Genomic DNA, 25,193 nt, shown 5'->3' on the forward strand with positions numbered 1-25,193 from the left:
GAACATCTCTTCCAAAGGCCTGTGAAACGCAGTTTCTTTGCAGGCCTGATCTGGCTGAAGTAGGACTTCTGCTCTGGGTGTGCTACTTTGCCCTAGAGCTGAAAGGCACAACGTGCAGGCTTCTTTCCAAAGGGCGAGTTGGGCCCCACAGCATCTTGCTTCCAGCTCTTTGGGAAGCTAAGAAACAACTCGCTCTGCACAGTGCTCTTACAGCCTACCGGGAACATCTCTTCCAAAGGCCTGTGAAATGCAGTTTCTTTGCAGGCCTGATCTGGCTGAAGTAGGACTTCGGCTCTGGGTGTGCTACTTTGCCCTAGAGCTGAAAGGCACAACGTGCAGGCTTCTTTCCAAAGGGCGAGTTGGGCCCCACAGCATCTTGCTTCCAGCTCTTTGGGAAGCTAAGAAACAACTCGCTCTGCACAGTGCTCTTACAGCCTACCGGGAACATCTCTTCCAAAGGCCTGTGAAACGCAGTTTCTTTGCAGGCCTGATCTGGCTGAAGTAGGACTTCTGCTCTGGGTGTGCTACTTTGCCCTAGAGCTGAAAGGCACAACGTGCAGGCTTCTTTCCAAAGGGCGAGTTGGGCCCCACAGCATCTTGCTTCCAGCTCTTTGGGAAGCTAAGAAACAACTCGCTCTGCACAGTGCTCTTACAGCCTACCGGGAACATCTCTTCCAAAGGCCTGTGAAACGCAGTTTCTTTGCAGGCCTGATCTGGCTGAAGTAGGACTTCTGCTCTGGGTGTGCTACTTTGCCCTAGAGCTGAAAGGCACAACGTGCAGGCTTCTTTCCAAAGGACGAGTTGGGCCCCACAGCATCTTGCTTCCAGCTCTTTGGGAAGCTAAGAAACCACTCGCTCTGCACAGTGCTCTTACAGCCTACCGGGAACATCTCTTCCAAAGGCCTGTGAAACGCAGTTTCTTTGCAGGCCTGATCTGGCTGAAGTAGGACTTCTGCTCTCGGTGTGCTACTTTGCCCTAGAGCTGAAAGGCACAACGTGAAGGCTTCTTTCCAAAGGGCGAGTTGGGCCCCACAGCGTCTTGCTTCCAGCTCTTTGGGAAGCTAAGAAACAACTCGCTCTGCACAGTGCTCTTACAGCCTAGTGGGAACATCTCTTCCAAAGGCCTGTGAAACGCAGTTTCTTTGCAGGTCTGATATGGCTGAAGTAGGACTTCTGCTCTGGGTGTGCTACTTTGCCCTAGAGCTGAAAGGCACAACGTGCAGGCTTCTTTCCAAAGGGCGAGTTGGGCCCCACAGCATCTTGCTTCAAGCTCTTTGGGAAGCTAAGAAACAACTCGCTCTGCACAGTGCTCTTACAGCCTACCGGGAACATCTCTTCCAAAGGCCTGTGAAACGCAGTTTCTTTGCAGGCCTGATCTGGCTGAAGTAGGACTTCGGCTCTGGGTGTGCTACTTTGCCCTAGAGCTGAAAGGCACAACGTGCAGGCTTCTTTCCAAAGGGCGAGTTGGGCCCCACAGCATCTTGCTTCCAGCTCTTTGGGAAGCTAAGAAACCACTCGCTCTGCACAGTGCTCTTACAGCCTACCGGGAACATCTCTTCCAAAGGCCTGTGAAACGCAGTTTCTTTGCAGGCCTGATCTGGCTGAAGTAGGACTTCTGCTCTGGGTGTGCTACTTTGCCCTAGAGCTGAAAGGCACAACGTGCAGGCTAATTTCCAAAGGGCGAGTTGGGCAAAACAGCGTCTTGCTTCCAGCTCTTTGGGAAGCTAAGAAACAACTCGCTCTGCACAGTGCTCTTACAGCCTACCGGGAACATCTCTTCCAAAGGCCTGTGAAACGCAGTTTCTTTGCAGGCCTGATCTGGCTGAAGTAGGACTTCTGCTCTGGGTGTGCTACTTTGCCCTAGAGCTGAAAGGCACAACGTGCAGGCTTCTTTCCAAAGGGCGAGTTGGGCCCCACAGCATCTTGCTTCCAGCTCTTTGGGAAGCAAAGAAACAACTCGCTCTGCACAGTGCTCTTACAGCCTACCGGGAACATCTCTTCCAAAGGCCTGTGAAACGCAGTTTCTTTGCAGGCCTGATGTGGCTGATGTAGGACTTCTGCTCTGGGTGTGCTACTTTGCCCTAGAGCTGAAAGGCACAACGTGCAGGCTTCTTTCCAAAGGGCGAGTTGGGCCCCACAGCATCTTGCTTCCAGCTCTTTGGGAAGCTAGGAAACAACTCGCTCTGCACAGTGCTCTTACAGCCTACTGGGAACATCTCTTCCAAAGGCCTGTGAAACGCAGTTTCTTTGCAGGCCTGATCTGGCTGAAGTAGGACTTCTGCTCTGGGTGTGCTACTTTGCCCTAGAGCTGAAAGGCACAACGTGCAGGCTTCTTTCCAAAGAGCGAGTTGGGCCCCACAGCATCTTGCTTCCAGCTCTTTGGGAAGCTAAGAAACAACTCGCTCTGCACAGTGCTCTTACAGCCTACCGGGAACATCTCTTCCAAAGGCCTGTGAAACGCAGTTTCTTTGCAGGCCTGATCTGGCTGAAGTAGGACTTCTGCTCTGGGTGTGCTACTTTGCCCTAGAGCTGAAAGGCACAACGTGCAGGCTTCTTTCCAAAGGGCGAGTTGGGCCCCACAGCATCTTGCTTCCAGCTCTTTGGGAAGCTAAGAAACAACTCGCTCTGCACAGTGCTCTTACAGCCTACCGGGAACATCTCTTCCAAAGGCCTGTGAAACGCAGTTTCTTTGCAGGCCTGATGTGGCTGATGTAGGACTTCTGCTCTGGGTGTGCTACTTTGCCCTAGAGCTGAAAGGCACAACGTGCAGGCTTCTTTCCAAAGGGCGAGTTGGGCCCCACAGCATCTTGCTTCCAGCTCTTTGGGAAGCTAAGAAACAACTCGCTCTGCACAGTGCTCTTACAGCCTACCGGGAACATCTCTTCCAAAGGCCTGTGAAACGCAGTTTCTTTGCAGGCCTGATGTGGCTGATGTAGGACTTCTGCTCTGGGTGTGCTACTTTGCCCTAGAGCTGAAAGGCACAACGTGCAGGCTTCTTTCCAAAGGGCGAGTTGGGCCCCACAGCATCTTGCTTCCAGCTCTTTGGGAAGCTAAGAAACAACTCGCTCTGCACAGTGCTCTTACAGCCTAGTGGGAACATCTCTTCCAAAGGCCTGTGAAACGCAGTTTCTTTGCAGGCCTGATCTGGCTGAAGTAGGACTTCTGCTCTGGGTGTGCTACTTTGCCCTAGAGCTGAAAGGCACAACGTGCAGGCTTCTTTCCAAAGGGCGAGTTGGGCCCCACAGCATCTTGCTTCCAGCTCTTTGGGAAGCTAAGAAACAACTCGCTCTGCACAGTGCTCTTACAGCCTAGTGGGAACATCTCTTCCAAAGGCCTGTGAAACGCAGTTTCTTTGCAGGCCTGATCTGGCTGAAGTAGGACTTCTGCTCTGGGTGTGCTACTTTGCCCTAGAGCTGAAAGGCACAACGTGCAGGCTAATTTCCAAAGGGCGAGTTGGGCAAAACAGCGTCTTGCTTCCAGCTCTTTGGGAAGCTAAGAAACAACTCGCTCTGCACAGTGCTGTTACAGCCTACCGGGAACATCTCTTACAAAGGCCTGTGAAACGCAGTTTCTTTGCAGGCCTGATCTGGCTGAAGTAGGACTTCTGCTCTGGGTGTGCTACTTTGCCCTAGAGCTGAAAGGCACAACGTGCAGGCTTCTTTCCAAAGGGCGTGTTGGGGCCCACAGCATCTTGCTTCCAGCTCTTTGGGAAGCTAAGAAACAACTCACTCTGCACAGTGCTCTTACAGCCTACCGGGAACATCTCTACCAAAGGCCTGTGAAACGCAGTTTCTTTGCAGGCCTGATCTGGCTGAAGTAGGACTTCTGCTCTGGGTGTGCTACTTTGCCCTAGAGCTGAAAGGCACAACGTGCAGGCTTCTTTCCAAAGGGCGAGTTGGGCCCCACAGCATCTTGCTTCCAGCTCTTTGGGAAGCTAAGAAACAACTCGCTCTGCACAGTGCTCTTACAGCCTACCGGGAACATCTCTTCCAAAGGCCTGTGAAACGCAGTTTCTTTGCAGGCCTGATCTGGCTGAAGTAGGACTTCTGCTCTGGGTGTGCTACTTTGCCCTAGAGCTGAAAGGCACAACGTGCAGGCTTCTTTCCAAAGGGCGAGTTGGGCCCCACAGCATCTTGCTTCCAGCTCTTTGGGAAGCTAAGAAACAACTCGCTCTGCACAGTGCTCTTACAGCCTACCGGGAACATCTCTTCCAAAGGCCTGTGAAACGCAGTTTCTTTGCAGGCCTGATCTGGCTGAAGTAGGACTTCTGCTCTGGGTGTGCTACTTTGCCCTAGAGCTGAAAGGCACAACATGCAGGCTTCTTTCCAAAGGGCGAGTTGGGCCCCACAGCATCTTGCTTCCAGCTCTTTGGGAAGCTAAGAAACCACTCGCTCTGCACAGTGCTCTTACAGCCTACCGGGAACATCTCTTCCAAAGGCCTGTGAAACGCAGTTTCTTTGCAGGCCTGATCTGGCTGAAGTAGGACTTCTGCTCTGGGTGTGCTACTTTGCCCTAGAGCTGAAAGGCACAACGTGCAGGCTTCTTTCCAAAGGGCGAGTTGGGCCCCACAGCATCTTGCTTCCAGCTCTTTGGGAAGCTAAGAAACCACTCGCTCTGCACAGTGCTCTTACAGCCTACCGGGAACATCTCTTCCAAAGGCGTGTGAAACGCAGTTTCTTTGCAGGTCTGATCTGGCTGAAGTAGGACTTCTGCTCTGGGTGTGCTACTTTGCCCTAGAGCTGAAAGGCACAACGTGCAGGCTTCTTTCCAAAGGGCGAGTTGGGCCCCACAGCATCTTGCTTCCAGCTCTTTGGGAAGCTAAGAAACCACTCGCTCTGCACAGTGCTCTTACAGCCTACCGGGAACATCTCTTCCAAAGGCCTGTGAAACGCAGTTTCTTTGCAGGCCTGATCTGGCTGAAGTAGGACTTCTGCTCTGGGTGTGCTACTTTGCCCTAGAGCTGAAAGGCACAACGTGCAGGCTTCTTTCCAAAGGGCGAGTTGGGCCCCACAGCATCTTGCTTCCAGCTCTTTGGGAAGCTAAGAAACAACTCGCTCTGCACAGTGCTCTTACAGCCTACCGGGAACATCTCTTCCAAAGGCCTGTGAAACGCAGTTTCTTTGCAGGCCTGATCTGGCTGAAGTAGGACTTCTGCTCTGGGTGTGCTACTTTGCCCTAGAGCTGAAAGGCACAACATGCAGGCTTCTTTCCAAAGGGCGAGTTGGGCCCCACAGCATCTTGCTTCCAGCTCTTTGGGAAGCTAAGAAACCACTCGCTCTGCACAGTGCTCTTACAGCCTACCGGGAACATCTCTTCCAAAGGCCTGTGAAACGCAGTTTCTTTGCAGGCCTGATCTGGCTGAAGTAGGACTTCTGCTCTGGGTGTGCTACTTTGCCCTAGAGCTGAAAGGCACAACGTGCAGGCTTCTTTCCAAAGGGCGAGTTGGGCCCCACAGCATCTTGCTTCCAGCTCTTTGGGAAGCTAAGAAACCACTCGCTCTGCACAGTGCTCTTACAGCCTACCGGGAACATCTCTTCCAAAGGCGTGTGAAACGCAGTTTCTTTGCAGGTCTGATCTGGCTGAAGTAGGACTTCTGCTCTGGGTGTGCTACTTTGCCCTAGAGCTGAAAGGCACAACGTGCAGGCTTCTTTCCAAAGGGCGAGTTGGGCCCCACAGCATCTTGCTTCCAGCTCTTTGGGAAGCTAAGAAACCACTCGCTCTGCACAGTGCTCTTACAGCCTACCGGGAACATCTCTTCCAAAGGCCTGTGAAACGCAGTTTCTTTGCAGGCCTGATCTGGCTGAAGTAGGACTTCTGCTCTGGGTGTGCTACTTTGCCCTAGAGCTGAAAGGCACAACGTGCAGGCTTCTTTCCAAAGGGCGAGTTGGGCCCCACAGCATCTTGCTTCCAGCTCTTTGGGAAGCTAGGAAACAACTCGCTCTGCACAGTGCTCTTACAGCCTACCGGGAACATCTCTTCCAAAGGCCTGTAAAACGCAGTTTCGTTGCAGGCCTGATCTGGCTGAAGTAGGACTTCTGCTCTGGGTGTGCTACTTTGCCCTAGAGCTGAAAGGCACAACGTGCAGGCTTCTTTCCAAAGGGCGAGTTGGGCCCCACAGCATCTTGCATCCAGCTCTTTGGGAAGCTAAGAAACAACTCGCTCTGCACAGTGCTCTTACAGCCTAGTGGGAACATCTCTTCCAAAGGCCTGTGAAACGCAGTCTCTTTGCAGGCCTGATCTGGCTGAAGTAGGACTTCTGCTCTGGGTGTGCTACTTTGCCCTAGAGCTGAAAGGCACAACGTGCAGGCTTCTTTCCAAAGGGCGTGTTGGGGCCCACAGCATCTTGCTTCCAGCTCTTTGGGAAGCTAAGAAACAACTCGCTCTGCACAGTGCTCTTTCAGCCTACCGGGAACATCTCTTCCAAAGGCCTGTGAAACGCAGTTTCTTTGCAGGCCTGATCTGGCTGAAGTAGGACTTCTGCTCTGGGTGTGCTACTTTGCCCTAGAGCTGAAAGGCACAACGTGCAGGCTTCTTTCCAAAGGGCGAGTTGGGCCCCACAGCATCTTGCTTCCAGCTCTTTGGGAAGCTAAGAAACAACTCGCTCTGCACAGTGCTCTTACAGCCTACCGGGAACATCTCTTCCAAAGGCCTGTGAAACGCAGTTTCTTTGCAGGCCTGATGTGGCTGATGTACTACTTCTGCTCTGGGTGTGCTACTTTGCCCTAGAGCTGAAAGGCACAACGTGCAGGCTTCTTTCCAAAGGGCGAGTTGGGCCCCACAGCATCTTGCTTCCAGCTCTTTGGGAAGCTAGGAAACAACTCGCTCTGCACAGTGCTGTTACAGCCTACCGGGAACATCTCTTCCAAAGGCCTGTGAAACGCAGTTTCTTTGCAGGCCTGATCTGGCTGAAGTAGGACTTCTGCTCTGGGTGTGCTACTTTGCCCTAGAGCTGAAAGGCACAACGTGCAGGCTTCTTTCCAAAGAGCGAGTTGGGCCCCACAGCATCTTGCTTCCAGCTCTTTGGGAAGCTAAGAAACAACTCGCTCTGCACAGTGCTCTTACAGCCTACCGGGAACATCTCTTCCAAAGGCCTGTGAAACGCAGTTTCTTTGCAGGCCTGATCTGGCTGAAGTAGGACTTCTGCTCTGGGTGTGCTACTTTGCCCTAGAGCTGAAAGGCACAACGTGCAGGCTTCTTTCCAAAGGGCGAGTTGGGCCCCACAGCATCTTGCTTCCAGCTCTTTGGGAAGCTAAGAAACAACTCGCTCTGCACAGTGCTCTTACAGCCTACCGGGAACATCTCTTCCAAAGGCCTGTGAAACGCAGTTTCTTTGCAGGCCTGATGTGGCTGATGTAGGACTTCTGCTCTGGGTGTGCTACTTTGCCCTAGAGCTGAAAGGCACAACGTGCAGGCTTCTTTCCAAAGGGCGAGTTGGGCCCCACAGCATCTTGCTTCCAGCTCTTTGGGAAGCTAAGAAACAACTCGCTCTGCACAGTGCTCTTACAGCCTACCGGGAACATCTCTTCCAAAGGCCTGTGAAACGCAGTTTCTTTGCAGGCCTGATGTGGCTGATGTAGGACTTCTGCTCTGGGTGTGCTACTTTGCCCTAGAGCTGAAAGGCACAACGTGCAGGCTTCTTTCCAAAGGGCGAGTTGGGCCCCACAGCATCTTGCTTCCAGCTCTTTGGGAAGCTAAGAAACAACTCGCTCTGCACAGTGCTCTTACAGCCTAGTGGGAACATCTCTTCCAAAGGCCTGTGAAACGCAGTTTCTTTGCAGGCCTGATCTGGCTGAAGTAGGACTTCTGCTCTGGGTGTGCTACTTTGCCCTAGAGCTGAAAGGCACAACGTGCAGGCTTCTTTCCAAAGGGCGAGTTGGGCCCCACAGCATCTTGCTTCCAGCTCTTTGGGAAGCTAAGAAACAACTCGCTCTGCACAGTGCTCTTACAGCCTAGTGGGAACATCTCTTCCTAAGGCCTGTGAAACGCAGTTTCTTTGCAGGCCTGATCTGGCTGAAGTAGGACTTCTGCTCTGGGTGTGCTACTTTGCCCTAGAGCTGAAAGGCACAACGTGCAGGCTTCTTTCCAAAGGGCGTGTTGGGGCCCACAGCATCTTGCTTCCAGCTCTTTGGGAAGCTAAGAAACAACTCACTCTGCACAGTGCTCTTACAGCCTACCGGGAACATCTCTTCCAAAGGCCTGTGAAACGCAGTTTCTTTGCAGGCCTGATCTGGCTGAAGTAGGACTTCTGCTCTGGGTGTGCTACTTTGCCCTAGAGCTGAAAGGCACAACGTGCAGGCTTCTTTCCAAAGGGCGAGTTGGGCCCCACAGCATCTTGCTTCCAGCTCTTTGGGAAGCTAAGAAACAACTCGCTCTGCACAGTGCTCTTACAGCCTACCGGGAACATCTCTTCCAAAGGCCTGTGAAACGCAGTTTCTTTGCAGGCCTGATCTGGCTGAAGTAGGACTTCTGCTCTGGGTGTGCTACTTTGCCCTAGAGCTGAAAGGCACAACGTGCAGGCTTCTTTCCAAAGGGCGAGTTGGGCCCCACAGCATCTTGCTTCCAGCTCTTTGGGAAGCTAAGAAACCACTAGCTCTGCACAGTGCTCTTACAGCCTACCGGGAACATCTCTTCCAAAGGCCTGTGAAACGCAGTTTCTTGTCAGGCCTGATCTGGCTGAAGTAGGACTTCTGCTCTGGGTGTGCTACTTTGCCCTAGAGCTGAAAGGCACAACGTGCAGGCTTCTTTCCAAAGGGCGAGTTGGGCCCCACAGCATCTTGCTTCCAGCTCTTTGGGAAGCTAAGAAACCACTCGCTCTGCACAGTGCTCTTACAGCCTACCGGGAACATCTCTTCCAAAGGCCTGTGAAACGCAGTTTCTTTGCAGGCCTGATCTGGCTGAAGTAGGACTTCTGCTCTGGGTGTGCTACTTTGCCCTAGAGCTGAAAGGCACAACGTGCAGGCTTCTTTCCAAAGGGCGAGTTGGGCCCCACAGCATCTTGCTTCCAGCTCTTTGGGAAGCTAAGAAACCACTCGCTCTGCACAGTGCTCTAACAGCCTAGTGGGAACATGTCTTCCAAAGGCCTGTGAAACGCAGTTTCTTTGCAGGCCTGATCTGGCTGAAGTAGGACTTCTGCTCTGGGTGTGCTACTTTGCCCTAGAGCTGAAAGGCACAACGTGCAGGCTTCTTTCCAAAGGGCGAGTTGGGCCCCACAGCATCTTGCTTCCAGCTCTTTGGGAAGCTAGGAAACAACTCGCTCTGCACAGTGCTCTTACAGCCTACCGGGAACATCTCTTCCAAAGGCCTGTGAAACGCAGTTTCTTTGCAGGCCTGATCTGGCTGAAGTAGGACTTCTGCTCTGGGTGTGCTACTTTGCCCTAGAGGTGAAAGGCACAACGTGCAGGCTTCTTTCCAAAGGGCGAGTTGGGCCCCACAGCATCTTGCTTCCAGCTCTTTGGGAAGCTAAGAAACAACTCGCTCTGCACAGTGCTCTTACAGCCTACCGGGAACATCTCTTCCAAAGGCCTGTGAAATGCAGTTTCTTTGCAGGCCTGATCTGGCTGAAGTAGGACTTCGGCTCTGGGTGTGCTACTTTGCCCTAGAGCTGAAAGGCACAACGTGCAGGCTTCTTTCCAAAGGGCGAGTTGGGCCCCACAGCATCTTGCTTCCAGCTCTTTGGGAAGCTAAGAAACCACTCGCTCTGCACAGTGCTCTTACAGCCTACCGGGAACATCTCTTCCAAAGGCCTGTGAAACGCAGTTTCTTTGCAGGCCTGATCTGGCTGAAGTAGGACTTCTGCTCTGGGTGTGCTACTTTGCCCTAGAGCTGAAAGGCACAACGTGCAGGCTTCTTTCCAAAGGGCGAGTTGGGCCCCACAGCATCTTGCTTCCAGCTCTTTGGGAAGCTAAGAAACAACTCGCTCTGCACAGTGCTCTTACAGCCTACCGGGAACATCTCTTCCAAAGGCCTGTGAAACGCAGTTTCTTTGCAGGCCTGATCTGGCTGAAGTAGGACTTCTGCTCTGGGTGTGCTACTTTGCCCTAGAGCTGAAAGGCACAACGTGCAGGCTTCTTTCCAAAGGGCGTGTTGGGGCCCACAGCATCTTGCTTCCAGCTCTTTGGGAAGCTAAGAAACAACTCGCTCTGCACAGTGCTCTTTCAGCCTACCGGGAACATCTCTTCCAAAGGCCTGTGAAACGCAGTTTCTTTGCAGGCCTGATCTGGCTGAAGTAGGACTTCTGCTCTGGGTGTGCTACTTTGCCCTAGAGCTGAAAGGCACAACGTGCAGGCTTCTTTCCAAAGGGCGAGTTGGGCCCCACAGCATCTTGCTTCCAGCTCTTTGGGAAGCTAAGAAACAACTCGCTCTGCACAGTGCTCTTACAGCCTACCGGGAACATCTCTTCCAAAGGCCTGTGAAACGCAGTTTCTTTGCAGGCCTGATCTGGCTGATGTACTACTTCTGCTCTGGGTGTGCTACTTTGCCCTAGAGCTGAAAGGCACAACGTGCAGGCTTCTTTCCAAAGGGCGAGTTGGGCCCCACAGCATCTTGCTTCCAGCTCTTTGGGAAGCTAGGAAACAACTCGCTCTGCACAGTGCTGTTACAGCCTACCGGGAACATCTCTTCCAAAGGCCTGTGAAACGCAGTTTCTTTGCAGGCCTGATCTGGCTGAAGTAGGACTTCTGCTCTGGGTGTGCTACTTTGCCCTAGAGCTGAAAGGCACAACGTGCAGGCTTCTTTCCAAAGAGCGAGTTGGGCCCCACAGCATCTTGCTTCCAGCTCTTTGGGAAGCTAAGAAACAACTCGCTCTGCACAGTGCTCTTACAGCCTACCGGGAACATCTCTTCCAAAGGCCTGTGAAACGCAGTTTCTTTGCAGGCCTGATCTGGCTGAAGTAGGACTTCTGCTCTGGGTGTGCTACTTTGCCCTAGAGCTGAAAGGCACAACGTGCAGGCTTCTTTCCAAAGGGCGAGTTGGGCCCCACAGCATCTTGCTTCCAGCTCTTTGGGAAGCTAAGAAACAACTCGCTCTGCACAGTGCTCTTACAGCCTACCGGGAACATCTCTTCCAAAGGCCTGTGAAACGCAGTTTCTTTGCAGGCCTGATGTGGCTGATGTAGGACTTCTGCTCTGGGTGTGCTACTTTGCCCTAGAGCTGAAAGGCACAACGTGCAGGCTTCTTTCCAAAGGGCGAGTTGGGCCCCACAGCATCTTGCTTCCAGCTCTTTGGGAAGCTAAGAAACAACTCGCTCTGCACAGTGCTCTTACAGCCTACCGGGAACATCTCTTCCAAAGGCCTGTGAAACGCAGTTTCTTTGCAGGCCTGATGTGGCTGATGTAGGACTTCTGCTCTGGGTGTGCTACTTTGCCCTAGAGCTGAAAGGCACAACGTGCAGGCTTCTTTCCAAAGGGCGAGTTGGGCCCCACAGCATCTTGCTTCCAGCTCTTTGGGAAGCTAAGAAACAACTCGCTCTGCACAGTGCTCTTTCAGCCTACCGGGAACATCTCTTCCAAAGGCCTGTGAAACGCAGTTTCTTTGCAGGCCTGATCTGGCTGAAGTAGGACTTCTGCTCTGGGTGTGCTACTTTGCCCTAGAGCTGAAAGGCACAACGTGCAGGCTTCTTTCCAAAGGGCGAGTTGGGCCCCACAGCATCTTGCTTCCAGCTCTTTGGGAAGCTAAGAAACAACTCGCTCTGCACAGTGCTCTTACAGCCTACCGGGAACATCTCTTCCAAAGGCCTGTGAAACGCAGTTTCTTTGCAGGCCTGATCTGGCTGATGTACTACTTCTGCTCTGGGTGTGCTACTTTGCCCTAGAGCTGAAAGGCACAACGTGCAGGCTTCTTTCCAAAGGGCGAGTTGGGCCCCACAGCATCTTGCTTCCAGCTCTTTGGGAAGCTAGGAAACAACTCGCTCTGCACAGTGCTGTTACAGCCTACCGGGAACATCTCTTCCAAAGGCCTGTGAAACGCAGTTTCTTTGCAGGCCTGATCTGGCTGAAGTAGGACTTCTGCTCTGGGTGTGCTACTTTGCCCTAGAGCTGAAAGGCACAACGTGCAGGCTTCTTTCCAAAGAGCGAGTTGGGCCCCACAGCATCTTGCTTCCAGCTCTTTGGGAAGCTAAGAAACAACTCGCTCTGCACAGTGCTCTTACAGCCTACCGGGAACATCTCTTCCAAAGGCCTGTGAAACGCAGTTTCTTTGCAGGCCTGATCTGGCTGAAGTAGGACTTCTGCTCTGGGTGTGCTACTTTGCCCTAGAGCTGAAAGGCACAACGTGCAGGCTTCTTTCCAAAGGGCGAGTTGGGCCCCACAGCATCTTGCTTCCAGCTCTTTGGGAAGCTAAGAAACAACTCGCTCTGCACAGTGCTCTTACAGCCTACCGGGAACATCTCTTCCAAAGGCCTGTGAAACGCAGTTTCTTTGCAGGCCTGATGTGGCTGATGTAGGACTTCTGCTCTGGGTGTGCTACTTTGCCCTAGAGCTGAAAGGCACAACGTGCAGGCTTCTTTCCAAAGGGCGAGTTGGGCCCCACAGCATCTTGCTTCCAGCTCTTTGGGAAGCTAAGAAACAACTCGCTGTGCACAGTGCTCTTACAGCCTACCGGGAACATCTCTTCCAAAGGCCTGTGAAACGCAGTTTCTTTGCAGGCCTGATGTGGCTGATGTAGGACTTCTGCTCTGGGTGTGCTACTTTGCCCTAGAGCTGAAAGGCACAACGTGCAGGCTTCTTTCCAAAGGGCGAGTTGGGCCCCACAGCATCTTGCTTCCAGCTCTTTGGGAAGCTAAGAAACAACTCGCTCTGCACAGTGCTCTTACAGCCTAGTGGGAACATCTCTTCCAAAGGCCTGTGAAACGCAGTTTCTTTGCAGGCCTGATCTGGCTGAAGTAGGACTTCTGCTCTGGGTGTGCTACTTTGCCCTAGAGCTGAAAGGCACAACGTGCAGGCTTCTTTCCAAAGGGCGAGTTGGGCCCCACAGCATCTTGCTTCCAGCTCTTTGGGAAGCTAAGAAACAACTCGCTCTGCACAGTGCTCTTACAGCCTAGTGGGAACATCTCTTCCTAAGGCCTGTGAAACGCAGTTTCTTTGCAGGCCTGATCTGGCTGAAGTAGGACTTCTGCTCTGGGTGTGCTACTTTGCCCTAGAGCTGAAAGGCACAACGTGCAGGCTTCTTTCCAAAGGGCGAGTTGGGCCCCACAGCATCTTGCTTCCAGCTCTTTGGGAAGCTAAGAAACAACTCGCTCTGCACAGTGCTCTTACAGCCTACCGGGAACATCTCTTCCAAAGGCCTGTGAAACGCAGTTTCTTTGCAGGCCTGATCTGGCTGAAGTAGGACTTCTGCTCTGGGTGTGCTACTTTGCCCTAGAGCTGAAAGGCACAACGTGCAGGCTTCTTTCCAAAGGGCGAGTTGGGCCCCACAGCATCTTGCTTCCAGCTCTTTGGGAAGCTAAGAAACCACTCGCTCTGCACAGTGCTCTTACAGCCTACCGGGAACATCTCTTCCAAAGGCCTGTGAAACGCAGTTTCTTTGCAGGCCTGATCTGGCTGAAGTAGGACTTCTGCTCTGGGTGTGCTACTTTGCCCTAGAGCTGAAAGGCACAACGTGCAGGCTTCTTTCCAAAGGGCGAGTTGGGCCCCACAGCATCTTGCTTCCAGCTGTTTGGGAAGCTAAGAAACCACTCGCTCTGCACAGTGCTCTTACAGCCTACCGGGAACATCTCTTCCAAAGGCCTGTGAAACGCAGTTTCTTTGCAGGCCTGATCTGGCTGAAGTAGGACTTCTGCTCTGGGTGTGCTACTTTGCCCTAGAGCTGAAAGGCACAACGTGCAGGCTTCTTTCCAAAGGGCGAGTTGGGCCCCACAGCATCTTGCTTCCAGCTCTTTGGGAAGCTAAGAAACAACTCGCTCTGCACAGTGCTCTAACAGCCTAGTGGGAACATGTCTTCCAAAGGCCTGTGAAACGCAGTTTCTTTGCAGGCCTGATCTGGCTGAAGTAGGACTTCTGCTCTGGGTGTGCTACTTTGCCCTAGAGCTGAAAGGCACAACGTGCAGGCTTCTTTCCAAAGGGCGAGTTGGGCCCCACAGCATCTTGCTTCCAGCTCTTTGGGAAGCTAGGAAACAACTCGCTCTGCACAGTGCTCTTACAGCCTACCGGGAACATCTCTTCCAAAGGCCTGTGAAACGCAGTGTCTTTGCAGGCCTGATCTGGCTGAAGTAGGACTTCTGCTCTGGGTGTGCTACTTTGCCCTAGAGGTGAAAGGCACAACGTGCAGGCTTCTTTCCAAAGGGCGAGTTGGGCCCCACAGCATCTTGCTTCCAGCTCTTTGGGAAGCTAAGAAACAACTCGCTCTGCACAGTGCTCTTACAGCCTACCGGGAACATCTCTTCCAAAGGCCTGTGAAATGCAGTTTCTTTGCAGGCCTGATCTGGCTGAAGTAGGACTTCGGCTCTGGGTGTGCTACTTTGCCCTAGAGCTGAAAGGCACAACGTGCAGGCTTCTTTCCAAAGGGCGAGTTGGGCCCCACAGCATCTTGCTTCCAGCTCTTTGGGAAGCTAAGAAACAACTCGCTCTGCACAGTGCTCTTACAGCCTACCGGGAACATCTCTTCCAAAGGCCTGTGAAACGCAGTTTCTTTGCAGGCCTGATCTGGCTGAAGTAGGACTTCTGCTCTGGGTGTGCTACTTTGCCCTAGAGCTGAAAGGCACAACGTGCAGGCTTCTTTCCAAAGGGCGAGTTGGGCCCCACAGCATCTTGCTTCCAGCTCTTTGGGAAGCTAAGAAACAACTCGCTCTGCACAGTGCTCTTACAGCCTACCGGGAACATCTCTTCCAAAGGCCTGTGAAACGCAGTTTCTTTGCAGGCCTGATCTGGCTGAAGTAGGACTTCTGCTCTGGGTGTGCTACTTTGCCCTAGAGCTGAAAGGCACAACGTGCAGGCTTCTTTCCAAAGGACGAGTTGGGCCCCACAGCATCTTGCTTCCAGCTCTTTGGGAAGCTAAGAAACCACTCGCTCTGCACAGTGCTCTTACAGCCTACCGGGAACATCTCTTCCAAAGGCCTGTGAAACGCAGTTTCTTTGCAGGCCTGATCTGGCTGAAGTAGGACTTCTGCTCTCGGTGTGCTACTTTGCCCTAGAGCTGAAAGTCACAACGTGAAGGCTTCTTTCCAAAGGGCGAGTTGGGCCCCACAGCGTCTTGCTTCCAGCTCTTTGGGAAGCTAAGAAACAACTCGCTCTGCACAGTGCTCTTACAGCCTAGTGGGAACATCTCTTCCAAAGGCCTGTGAAACGCAGTTTCTTTGCAGGTCTGATATGGCTGAAGTAGGACTTCTGCTCTGGGTGTGCTACTTTGCCCTAGAGCTGAAAGGCACAACGTGCAGGCTTCTTTCCAAAGGGCGAGTTGGGCCCCACAGCATCTTGCTTCAAGCTCTTTGGGAAGCTAAGAAACAACTCGCTCTGCACAGTGCTCTTACAGCCTACCGGGAACATCTCTTCCAAAGGCCTGTGAAACGCAGTTTCTTTGCAGGCCTGATCTGGCTGAAGTAGGACTTCGGCTCTGGGTGTGCTACTTTGCCCTAGAGCTGAAAGGCACAACGTGCAGGCTTCTTTCCAAAGGGCGAGTTGGGCCCCACAGCATCTTGCTTCCAGCTCTTTGGGAAGCTAAGAAACCACTCGCTCTGCACAGTGCTCTTACAGCCTACCGGGAACATCTCTTCCAAAGGCCTGTGAAACGCAGTTTCTTTGCAGGCCTGATCTGGCTGAAGTAGGACTTCTGCTCTGGGTGTGCTACTTTGCCCTAGAGCTGAAAGGCACAACGTGCAGGCTAATTTCCAAAGGGCGAGTTGGGCAAAACAGCGTCTTGCTTCCAGCTCTTTGGGAAGCTAAGAAACAACTCGCTCTGCACAGTGCTCTTTCAGCCTACCGGGAACATCTCTTCCAAAGGCCTGTGAAACGCAGTTTCTTTGCAGGCCTGATCTGGCTGAAGTAGGACTTCTGCTCTGGGTGTGCTACTTTGCCCTAGAGCTGAAAGGCACAACGTGCAGGCTTCTTTCCAAAGGGCGAGTTGGGCCCCACAGCATCTTGCTTCCAGCTCTTTGGGAAGCTAAGAAACAACTCGCTCTGCACAGTGCTCTTACAGCCTACCGGGAACATCTCTTCCAAAGGCCTGTGAAACGCAGTTTCTTTGCAGGCCTGATGTGGCTGATGTAGGACTTCTGCTCTGGGTGTGCTACTTTGCCCTAGAGCTGAAAGGCAAACGTGCAGGCTTCTTTCCAAAGGGCGAGTTGGGCCCCACAGCATCTTGCTTCCAGCTCTTTGGGAAGCTAGGAAACAACTCGCTCTGCACAGTGCTCTTACAGCCTAGTGGGAACATCTCTTCCAAAGGCCTGTGAAACGCAGTTTCTTTGCAGGCCTGATGTGGCTGAAGTAGGACTTCTGCTCTGGGTGTGCTACTTTGCCCTAGAGCTGAAAGGCACAACGTGCAGGCTTCTTTCCAAAGAGCGAGTTGGGCCCCACAGCATCTTGCTTCCAGCTCTTTGGGAAGCTAAGAAACAACTCGCTCTGCACAGTGCTCTTACAGCCTACCGGGAACATCTCTTCCAAAGGCCTGTGAAACGCAGTTTCTTTGCAGGCCTGATCTGGCTGAAGTAGGACTTCTGCTCTGGGTGTGCTACTTTGCCCTAGAGCTGAAAGGCACAACGTGCAGGCTTCTTTCCAAAGGGCGAGTTGGGCCCCACAGCATCTTGCTTCCAGCTCTTTGGGAAGCTAAGAAACAACTCGCTCTGCACAGTGCTCTTACAGCCTACCGGGAACATGTCTTCCAAAGGACTGTGAAACGCAGTTTCTTTGCAGGCCTGATCTGGCTGAAGTAGGACTTCTGCTCTGGGTGTGCTACTTTGCCCTAGAGCTGAAAGGCACAACGTGCAGGCTTCTTTCCAAAGGGCGAGTTGGGCCCCACAGCATCTTGCTTCCAGCTCTTTGGGAAGCTAAGAAACAACTCGCTCTGCACAGTGCTCTTACAGCCTACCGGGAACATCTCTTCCAAAGGCCTGTGAAACGCAGTTTCTTTGCAGGCCTGATGTGGCTGATGTAGGACTTCTGCTCTGGGTGTGCTACTTTGCCCTAGAGCTGAAAGGCACAACGTGCAGGCTTCTTTCCAAAGGGCGAGTTGGGCCCCACAGCATCTTGCTTCCAGCTCTTTGGGAAGCTAAGAAACAACTCGCTCTGCACAGTGCTCTTACAGCCTAGTGGGAACATCTCTTCCAAAGGCCTGTGAAACGCAGTTTCTTTGCAGGCCTGATCTGGCTGAAGTAGGACTTCTGCTCTGGGTGTGCTACTTTGCCCTAGAGCTGAAAGGCACAACGTGCAGGCTTCTTTCCAAAGGGCGAGTTGGGCCCCACAGCATCTTGCTTCCAGCTCTTTGGGAAGCTAAGAAACAACTCGCTCTGCACAGTGCTCTTACAGCCTAGTGGGAACATCTCTTCCAAAGGCCTGTGAAACGCAGTTTCTTTGCAGGCCTGATCTGGCTGAAGTAGGACTTCTGCTCTGGGTGTGCTACTTTGCCCTAGAGCTGAAAGGCACAACGTGCAGGCTAATTTCCAAAGGGCGAGTTGGGCAAAACAGCGTCTTGCTTCCAGCTCTTTGGGAAGCTAAGAAACAACTCGCTCTGCACAGTGCTGTTACAGCCTACCGGGAACATCTCTTACAAAGGCCTGTGAAACGCAGTTTCTTTGCAGGCCTGATCTGGCTGATGTAGGACTTCTGCTCTGGGTGTGCTACTTTGCCCTAGAGCTGAAAGGCACAACGTGCAGGCTTCTTTCCAAAGGGCGAGTTGGGCCCCACAGCATCTTGCTTCCAGCTCTTTGGGAAGCTAGGAAACAACTCGCTCTGCACAGTGCTCTTACAGCCTACTGGGAACATCTCTTCCAAAGGCCTGTGAAACGCAGTTTCTTTGCAGGCCTGATCTGGCTGAAGTAGGACTTCTGCTCTGGGTGTGCTACTTTGCCCTAGAGCTGAAAGGCACAACGTGCAGGCTTCTTTCCAAAGAGCGAGTTGGGCCCCACAGCATCTTGCTTCCAGCTCTTTGGGAAGCTAAGAAACAACTCGCTCTGCACAGTGCTCTTACAGCCTACCGGGAACATCTCTTCCAAAGGCCTGTGAAACGCAGTTTCTTTGCAGGCCTGATCTGGCTGAAGTAGGACTTCTGCTCTGGGTGTGCTACTTTGCCCTAGAGCTGAAAGGCACAACGTGCAGGCTTCTTTCCAAAGGGCGAGTTGGGCCCCACAGCATCTTGCTTCCAGCTCTTTGGGAAGCTAAGAAACAACTCGCTCTGCACAGTGCTCTTACAGCCTACCGGGAACATCTCTTCCAAAGGCCTGTGAAACGCAGTTTCTTTGCAGGCCTGATGTGGCTGATGTAGGACTTCTGCTCTGGGTGTGCTACTTTGCCCTAGAGCTGAAAGGCACAACGTGCAGGCTTCTTTCCAAAGGGCGAGTTGGGCCCCACAGCATCTTGCTTCCAGCTCTTTGGGAAGCTAAGAAACAACTCGCTCTGCACAGTGCTCTTACAGCCTACCGGGAACATCTCTTCCAAAGGCCTGTGAAACGCAGTTTCTTTGCAGGCCTGATGTGGCTGATGTAGGACTTCTGCTCTGGGTGTGCTACTTTGCCCTAGAGCTGAAAGGCACAACGTGCAGGCTTCTTTCCAAAGGGCGAGTTGGGCCCCACAGCATCTTGCTTCCAGCTCTTTGGGAAGCTAAGAAACAACTCGCTCTGCACAGTGCTCTTACAGCCTAGTGGGAACATCTCTTCCAAAGGCCTGTGAAACGCAGTTTCTTTGCAGGCCTGATCTGGCTGAAGTAGGACTTCTGCTCTGGGTGTGCTACTTTGCCCTAGAGCTGAAAGGCACAACGTGCAGGCTTCTTTCCAAAGGGCGAGTTGGGCCCCACAGCATCTTGCTTCCAGCTCTTTGGGAAGCTAAGAAACAACTCGCTCTGCACAGTGCTCTTACAGCCTAGTGGGAACATCTCTTCCAAAGGCCTGTGAAACGCAGTTTCTTTGCAGGCCTGATCTGGCTGAAGTAGGACTTCTGCTCTGGGTGTGCTACTTTGCCCTAGAGCTGAAAGGCACAACGTGCAGGCTAATTTCCAAAGGGCGAGTTGGGCAAAACAGCGTCTTGCTTCCAGCTCTTTGGGAAGCTAAGAAACAACTCGCTCTGCACAGTGCTGTTACAGCCTACCGGGAACATCTCTTACAAAGGCCTGTGAAACGCAGTTTCTTTGCAGGCCTGATCTGGCTGAAGTAGGACTTATGCTCTGGGTGTGCTACTTTGCCCTAGAGCTGAAAGGCACAACGTGCAGGCTTCTTTCCAAAGGGCGTGTTGGGGCCCACAGCATCTTGCTTCCAGCTCTTTGGGAAGCTAAGAAACAACTCACTCTGCACAGTGCTCTTACAGCCTACCGGGAACATCTCTTCCAAAGGCCTGTGAAACGCAGTTTCTTTGCAGGCCTGATCTGGCTGAAGTAGGACTTCTGCTCTGGGTGTGCTACTTTGCCCTAGAGCTGAAAGGCACAACGTGCAGGCTTCTTTCCAAAGGGCGAGTTGGGCCCCACAGCATCTTGCTTCCAGCTCTTTGGGAAGCTAAGAAACAACTCGCTCTGCACAGTGCTCTTACAGCCTACCGGGAACATCTCTTCCAAAGGCCTGTGAAACGCAGTTTCTTTGCAGGCCTGATCTGGCTGAAGTAGGACTTCTGCTCTGGGTGTGCTACTTTGCCCTAGAGCTGAAAGGCACAACGTGCAGGCTTCTTTCCAAAGGGCGAGTTGGGCCCCACAGCATCTTGCTTCCAGCTCTTTGGGAAGCTAAGAAACAACTCGCTCTGCACAGTGCTCTTACAGCCTACCGGGAACATCTCTTCCAAAGGCCTGTGAAACGCAGTTTCTTTGCAGGCCTGATCTGGCTGAAGTAGGACTTCTGCTCTGGGTGTGCTACTTTGCCCTAGAGCTGAAAGGCACAACATGCAGGCTTCTTTCCAAAGGGCGAGTTGGGCCCCACAGCATCTTGCTTCCAGCTCTTTGGGAAGCTAAGAAACCACTCGCTCTGCACAGTGCTCTTACAGCCTACCGGGAACATCTCTTCCAAAGGCCTGTGAAACGCAGTTTCTTTGCAGGCCTGATCTGGCTGAAGTAGGACTTCTGCTCTGGGTGTGCTACTTTGCCCTAGAGCTGAAAGGCACAACGTGCAGGCTTCTTTCCAAAGGGCGAGTTGGGCCCCACAGCATCTTGCTTCCAGCTCTTTGGGAAGCTAAGAAACCACTCGCTCTGCACAGTGCTCTTACAGCCTACCGGGAACATCTCTTCCAAAGGCGTGTGAAACGCAGTTTCTTTGCAGGTCTGATCTGGCTGAAGTAGGACTTCTGCTCTGGGTGTGCTACTTTGCCCTAGAGCTGAAAGGCACAACGTGCAGGCTTCTTTCCAAAGGGCGAGTTGGGCCCCACAGCATCTTGCTTCCAGCTCTTTGGGAAGCTAAGAAACCACTCGCTCTGCACAGTGCTCTAAGAGCCTAGTGGGAACATCTCTTCCAAAGGCCTGTGAAACGCAGTTTCTTTGCAGGCCTGATCTGGCTGAAGTAGGACTTCTGCTCTGGGTGTGCTACTTTGCCCTAGAGCTGAAAGGCACAACGTGCAGGCTTCTTTCCAAAGGGCGAGTTGGGCCCCACAGCATCTTGCTTCCAGCTCTTTGGGAAGCTAGGAAACAACTCGCTCTGCACAGTGCTCTTACAGCCTACCGGGAACATCTCTTCCAAAGGCCTGTAAAACGCAGTTTCGTTGCAGGCCTGATCTGGCTGAAGTAGGACTTCTGCTCTGGGTGTGCTACTTTGCCCTAGAGCTGAAAGGCACAACGTGCAGGCTTCTTTCCAAAGGGCGAGTTGGGCCCCACAGCATCTTGCATCCAGCTCTTTGGGAAGCTAAGAAACAACTCGCTCTGCACAGTGCTCTTACAGCCTAGTGGGAACATCTCTTCCAAAGGCCTGTGAAACGCAGTCTCTTTGCAGGCCTGATCTGGCTGAAGTAGGACTTCTGCTCTGGGTGTGCTACTTTGCCCTAGAGCTGAAAGGCACAACGTGCAGGCTTCTTTCCAAAGGGCGTGTTGGGGCCCACAGCATCTTGCTTCCAGCTCTTTGGGAAGCTAAGAAACAACTCGCTCTGCACAGTGCTCTTTCAGCCTACCGGGAACATCTCTTCCAAAGGCCTGTGAAACGCAGTTTCTTTGCAGGCCTGATCTGGCTGAAGTAGGACTTCTGCTCTGGGTGTGCTACTTTGCCCTAGAGCTGAAAGGCACAACGTGCAGGCTTCTTTCCAAAGGGCGAGTTGGGCCCCACAGCATCTTGCTTCCAGCTCTTTGGGAAGCTAAGAAACAACTCGCTCTGCACAGTGCTCTTACAGCCTACCGGGAACATCTCTTCCAAAGGCCTGTGAAACGCAGTTTCTTTGCAGGCCTGATGTGGCTGATGTACTACTTCTGCTCTGGGTGTGCTACTTTGCCCTAGAGCTGAAAGGCACAACGTGCAGGCTTCTTTCCAAAGGGCGAGTTGGGCCCCACAGCATCTTGCTTCCAGCTCTTTGGGAAGCTAGGAAACAACTCGCTCTGCACAGTGCTGTTACAGCCTACCGGGAACATCTCTTCCAAAGGCCTGTGAAACGCAGTTTCTTTGCAGGCCTGATCTGGCTGAAGTAGGACTTCTGCTCTGGGTGTGCTACTTTGCCCTAGAGCTGAAAGGCACAACGTGCAGGCTTCTTTCCAAAGAGCGAGTTGGGCCCCACAGCATCTTGCTTCCAGCTCTTTGGGAAGCTAAGAAACAACTCGCTCTGCACAGTGCTCTTACAGCCTACCGGGAACATCTCTTCCAAAGGCCTGTGAAACGCAGTTTCTTTGCAGGCCTGATCTGGCTGAAGTAGGACTTCTGCTCTGGGTGTGCTACTTTGCCCTAGAGCTGAAAGGCACAACGTGCAGGCTTCTTTCCAAAGGGCGAGTTGGGCCCCACAGCATCTTGCTTCCAGCTCTTTGGGAAGCTAAGAAACAACTCGCTCTGCACAGTGCTCTTACAGCCTACCGGGAACATCTCTTCCAAAGGCCTGTGAAACGCAGTTTCTTTGCAGGCCTGATGTGGCTGATGTAGGACTTCTGCTCTGGGTGTGCTACTTTGCCCTAGAGCTGAAAGGCACAACGTGCAGGCTTCTTTCCAAAGGGCGAGTTGGGCCCCACAGCATCTTGCTTCCAGCTCTTTGGGAAGCTAAGAAACAACTCGCTCTGCACAGTGCTCTTACAGCCTACCGGGAACATCTCTTCCAAAGGCCTGTGAAACGCAGTTTCTTTGCAGGCCTGATGTGGCTGATGTAGGACTTCTGCTCTGGGTGTGCTACTTTGCCCTAGAGCTGAAAGGCACAACGTGCAGGCTTCTTTCCAAAGGGCGAGTTGGGCCCCACAGCATCTTGCTTCCAGCTCTTTGGGAAGCTAAGAAACAACTCGCTCTGCACAGTGCTCTTACAGCCTAGTGGGAACATCTCTTCCAAAGGCCTGTGAAACGCAGTTTCTTTGCAGGCCTGATCTGGCTGAAGTAGGACTTCTGCTCTGGGTGTGCTACTTTGCCCTAGAGCTGAAAGGCACAACGTGCAGGCTTCTTTCCAAAGGGCGAGTTGGGCCCCACAGCATCTTGCTTCCAGCTCTTTGGGAAGCTAAGAAACAACTCGCTCTGCACAGTGCTCTTACAGCCTAGTGGGAACATCTCTTCCTAAGGCCTGTGAAACGCAGTTTCTTTGCAGGCCTGATCTGGCTGAAGTAGGACTTCTGCTCTGGGTGTGCTACTTTGCCCTAGAGCTGAAAGGCACAACGTGCAGGCTTCTTTCCAAAGGGCGAGTTGGGGCCCACAGCATCTTGCTTCCAGCTCTTTGGGAAGCTAAGAAACAACTCACTCTGCACAGTGCTCTTACAGCCTACCGGGAACATCTCTTCCAAAGGCCTGTGAAACGCAGTTTCTTTGCAGGCCTGATCTGGCTGAAGTAGGACTTCTGCTCTGGGTGTGCTACTTTGCCCTAGAGCTGAAAGGCACAACGTGCAGGCTTCTTTCCAAAGGGCGAGTTGGGCCCCACAGCATCTTGCTTCCAGCTCTTTGGGAAGCTAAGAAACAACTCGCTCTGCACAGTGCTCTTACAGCCTACCGGGAACATCTCTTCCAAAGGCCTGTGAAACGCAGTTTCTTTGCAGGCCTGATCTGGCTGAAGTAGGACTTCTGCTCTGGGTGTGCTACTTTGCCCTAGAGCTGAAAGGCACAACGTGCAGGCTTCTTTCCAAAGGGCGAGTTGGGCCCCACAGCATCTTGCTTCCAGCTCTTTGGGAAGCTAAGAAACCACTCGCTCTGCACAGTGCTCTTACAGCCTACCGGGAACATCTCTTCCAAAGGCCTGTGAAACGCAGTTTCTTTGCAGGCCTGATCTGGCTGAAGTAGGACTTCTGCTCTGGGTGTGCTACTTTGCCCTAGAGCTGAAAGGCACAACGTGCAGGCTTCTTTCCAAAGGGCGTGTTGGGGCCCACAGCATCTTGCTTCCAGCTCTTTGGGAAGCTAAGAAACAACTCGCTCTGCACAGTGCTCTTTCAGCCTACCGGGAACATCTCTTCCAAAGGCCTGTGAAACGCAGTTTCTTTGCAGGCCTGATCTGGCTGAAGTAGGACTTCTGCTCTGGGTGTGCTACTTTGCCCTAGAGCTGAAAGGCACAACGTGCAGGCTTCTTTCCAAAGGGCGAGTTGGGCCCCACAGCATCTTGCTTCCAGCTCTTTGGGAAGCTAAGAAACAACTCGCTCTGCACAGTGCTCTTACAGCCTACCGGGAACATCTCTTCCAAAGGCCTGTGAAACGCAGTTTCTTTGCAGGCCTGATGTGGCTGATGTACTACTTCTGCTCTGGGTGTGCTACTTTGCCCTAGAGCTGAAAGGCACAACGTGCAGGCTTCTTTCCAAAGGGCGAGTTGGGCCCCACAGCATCTTGCTTCCAGCTCTTTGGGAAGCTAGGAAACAACTCGCTCTGCACAGTGCTGTTACAGCCTACCGGGAACATCTCTTCCAAAGGCCTGTGAAACGCAGTTTCTTTGCAGGCCTGATCTGGCTGAAGTAGGACTTCTGCTCTGGGTGTGCTACTTTGCCCTAGAGCTGAAAGGCACAACGTGCAGGCTTCTTTCCAAAGAGCGAGTTGGGCCCCACAGCATCTTGCTTCCAGCTCTTTGGGAAGCTAAGAAACAACTCGCTCTGCACAGTGCTCTTACAGCCTACCGGGAACATCTCTTCCAAAGGCCTGTGAAACGCAGTTTCTTTGCAGGCCTGATCTGGCTGAAGTAGGACTTCTGCTCTGGGTGTGCTACTTTGCCCTAGAGCTGAAAGGCACAACGTGCAGGCTTCTTTCCAAAGGGCGAGTTGGGCCCCACAGCATCTTGCTTCCAGCTCTTTGGGAAGCTAAGAAACAACTCGCTCTGCACAGTGCTCTTACAGCCTACCGGGAACATCTCTTCCAAAGGCCTGTGAAACGCAGTTTCTTTGCAGGCCTGATGTGGCTGATGTAGGACTTCTGCTCTGGGTGTGCTACTTTGCCCTAGAGCTGAAAGGCACAACGTGCAGGCTTCTTTCCAAAGGGCGAGTTGGGCCCCACAGCATCTTGCTTCCAGCTCTTTGGGAAGCTAAGAAACAACTCGCTCTGCACAGTGCTCTTACAGCCTACCGGGAACATCTCTTCCAAAGGCCTGTGAAACGCAGTTTCTTTGCAGGCCTGATGTGGCTGATGTAGGACTTCTGCTCTGGGTGTGCTACTTTGCCCTAGAGCTGAAAGGCACAACGTGCAGGCTTCTTTCCAAAGGGCGAGTTGGGCCCCACAGCATCTTGCTTCCAGCTCTTTGGGAAGCTAAGAAACAACTCGCTCTGCACAGTGCTCTTACAGCCTAGTGGGAACATCTCTTCCAAAGGCCTGTGAAACGCAGTTTCTTTGCAGGCCTGATCTGGCTGAAGTAGGACTTCTGCTCTGGGTGTGCTACTTTGCCCTAGAGCTGAAAGGCACAACGTGCAGGCTTCTTTCCAAAGGGCGAGTTGGGCCCCACAGCATCTTGCTTCCAGCTCTTTGGGAAGCTAAGAAACAACTCGCTCTGCACAGTGCTCTTACAGCCTAGTGG

This window comes from Equus caballus, chromosome 27, assembly GCF_041296265.1.
Source record: "Equus caballus isolate H_3958 breed thoroughbred chromosome 27, TB-T2T, whole genome shotgun sequence".
NCBI classification, from domain to species: Eukaryota; Metazoa; Chordata; class Mammalia; order Perissodactyla; family Equidae; genus Equus; species Equus caballus.